The following is a 3,630-nucleotide window of genomic DNA, read 5'->3' on the forward strand; positions in this document are numbered from 1 at the left end:
TTGAGATGTACCAAAACTTCATTGGCTACCCTTAGTACGTACCTTTAGAAACTTACCCTCGAATGACTCTCTTTAATTCATGCTACCTCTTCCTATTTCGGGATATATCTTTGCCAGACTTAGTAGCCAACCCGGATATGAGCAATTTGTCTTTAATCACTTTTTAATTAGGCAGGGAATTTAGACTTAATGTCGATTTAGAACACAACTTAAGGATCGATGCAAACTTAGCACTCAATGCAGTTGGTGCTTCAACAGGACCTATAACGCTTTCTTAATTCAGAAAATCTCTTACTAAATATTTTTTTAACTAGTTTGCCTTGGTTAAATCATGATTTCCACGATCCTAATTTTCCAAAATCTAGACCGTAGAACTCGAATTGGGGAAAACACTAACCTAATTATAGCTAAAGGATTTGACTCTCCCTTAAGCATTTAATCCAATTCAATCAAAAGGTTCTTGAAGTCACCACCTCTCTAACTACATACTTGTATTGGATTAAGTTCTAATTAAATACGATATTAGTTGAATTTTGGGACGAAATTCTTTCAACTGGGGGAGACTATGACAATCGTAAAAATTTGAGATAGTTCTAGATTTGAATAAACTTAGTTGCATGTGTAGGTACGACACATTCTAGACTTAGTAACTAGAAACTAAGTTATAACCTACTAGAAACTTGGAAACAGTTAGAAACAAGGGATAGTGTACTTAGATTTCATATTGATATGTGACTTTTATAGCTACTTTAACTGTAACAACTATGCAAATTCAGGTCATTCATTGACTTGAACATCTTTGCATGAATCATGTAGACACATCATACACTTGACCTAGTAGTAGAAATTAGGTCTGAGTCTCGTAGGAATTTAAGTCATTGTTGTAAACTTGGACTAGTAAAGTTGATTCTTCAATTTCACTTGAATTTCAGAATCACTACATAGAAATGCCATTGAACCGACAAAAAAAAAAAAAAAAACAGATTTCAACCATTTATTTAACTGCAAAACCCTAAAAGCCCTATAAACCTAAATTTTTTAAATTTAACATCTAAAATTCTATAAAAATGATTATGAACCTTATAATCTTATCTTAGAAGAATTAAAATTTGGAAATTATAATCAAGGAAGTAAAATTTAGGTCATTAAGAATTTAACCTTATTTTATAAGTCAAAATCCAAGAGTTATGAAGGAATTTTTATTCAATCTACATATTTTATAAAAATTGTGAAATTTTATAAAAATCTATGAATCGAATTTATAAAATAATGAAAGAGACAGGAAACTCCTCTCTCGTCATTCAAATTTTCGTCCATGCTCTCTCATCCCAAAAACACTAATCATCTTACCCTCTTAGACACCTCATCTCTCCATTTCTCTCTCTAAAACTTTCACTCTTCATTCTCTATAGAAATATACAAAGTTAGAGGCCTCATCAATTTGATAGATTTTTCCATTAGATTATTCATAACCCTACATACATTTCTATATTTTGTTGATAGATTTTGGTGAAGAGAAAGACCAAAGAGATGACGAGACAGATTGGGTATCCAGAGAGACAAAATCTCTGTTTTCTCTCTTTTCTTCTCTCTAAAACCCCCGTTCTTTCCTTCTATGAATCAGCCCCAAAATCTACGAACTTCCAGCTAAATATCCCTCATTTTACTAAAAAAATATTCATCATTTTGAAGTGTTCATCAAGGTAAACACAAAGATCCTTCATTCTCCTTAATTTTCTTTCAAGTTTTCATGATTTTTCTTGTATTTCTTCTCCTTCTACACTCTTCTATGATCAATTCACTAGCATGAACATATTGTTGGATTAATGTCTAAGTCCATAACTATAATTGGTAAGACTTGACCCGACCCGGCATGGTCCATTTGGGTTGCATGGCATCGGGACAATTGGATAGACAAGATGAGGAAAAAGGATACTAGTGATTTATATTAATATCTTATAAGTTCTAATATATTAATATATAATCATATTATTTAATTAGTATTGATCAAGAATTAATTTATAATTGATTAAGTGATCAAAATGAACTAATTAAATATGGACTCTAAGATATATGTGTGTGATGGGCCACGTTCATTTAGGTTGGGCTAAGCTTTCATGGATAGTCCATGGAGTGTTTAACCCATGGATCATATGAAATGAAAGGTCATGGGTATTAGGGTTTAACCCTAATCTCCACACTATATAAAGATGTCCTTGGTTGGTGAAATGGGCACTAGTGTGTGTACACAAAAGGGCAAGGCCGATTTCACTAGAGAGAACAAAAGTATCCTTATTCTCAAGGTTATTCCAAGTGTTCATGGTGTTGTGTGAACCATTTGAGGTGTCACACTTGGGGCACTAGGCACTCAAGCTTCATGAAGACAAGTTACATAAAAAAAAGGTATGTATTCTATCTATTTTATTACCCAAGTATATGATATTTGTATGCTAGTATAGGGTAATATCTTGGAAACTTCATATTTGCATGTATAATAGAGAAAACATAGATCCAAGGTATTTAGGGTTGTATGTGCACCATAGGATGTTGTAGTATACCAAAACCCAACAGTGGTATCAGAGCTATGGGTTGTTTTCTATTATATTCATGCAAATGTTTGATTTTCAAAGTTGAAAAAAAAAGGAAAAAAAACATGAAGTTTGTCAAATTTTAAGATAATTACTTGTTTTGTGAAAAACTAATTATTTGTAAAATTTGAATCATTTGCTATATGAGTTGAATTAGGTCAAATTTAGTAAAAGATAAAATGATATGATTATTATATTAGTTTTAAAAGTTTGATCTAAATGTTTTAAGGAGTTACAAATTTTGTCATAAAATTTTGGAGCTCAAAAAGTTTTTTTTAAAGTTGTGATCTTATGTGTTTTGAAACCTCCATAAGTTATGGATATGAAAAGGTTTTAAAAAAAAATTGTTTTTATGGAGTTACAAAATTTGGTGTTAATGTTTTAAAGAATTCCATAACTTATTCTTAAGTTATGGAACATGAAAAGTTTCATCATAAAACAAACATTTAACTCCATAAGTTATGGATTACCAAAAGTTCTATGTTTCCTTGATTTATGAGTTACTTTAGATTAATGGAAAAAAATTGTGTTTTAGTTGTTTTCAATCCTAATTAATCTAAAAGTTATTCATAAAATGTGTTTTTTTGTAACTTGTCCTCAAGTTATATGAAAAGTCACATTTATGAATCTTAAAAAACTCATAAATATGCCTTAGGTTACAAAAAAAATGAAGAGTCTTTTCTTATAAATAGTTTTTATGGCTCCATAATTTGTCCACAAGTTATGGATGTCCAAGAGTCTCTTCATTAAAAGTTTTAAAGCTTTACTTAAAACTCATAAGTTATGAAAATCCAAGAGTTTTGAATAGTTTCAAAACTTGCCGTCAAGTTTTGGAATTTGAAAAGTTTTCTCTAATGAATACTTTAATTCCAAGTTAAGCCCTTAGAATTTTAAAAGTTAAAATTCAACCCTTATACTTTATAATATTATAAGTTAATAATATATATATGTGTATAAGAGCAAGTCAGTCTTACCATTAGTAGGCCTCATTCACGAAGCCGGTCTATAAGGGGGGTATAAGGTTGTTGCCTATAAAATGGCA

Source organism: Lactuca virosa, chromosome 1, assembly GCF_052849685.1.
Source record: "Lactuca virosa cultivar CGN04683 chromosome 1, Lactuca_virosa_CGN04683_v6, whole genome shotgun sequence".
Lineage (NCBI taxonomy): Eukaryota > Viridiplantae > Streptophyta > Magnoliopsida > Asterales > Asteraceae > Lactuca > Lactuca virosa.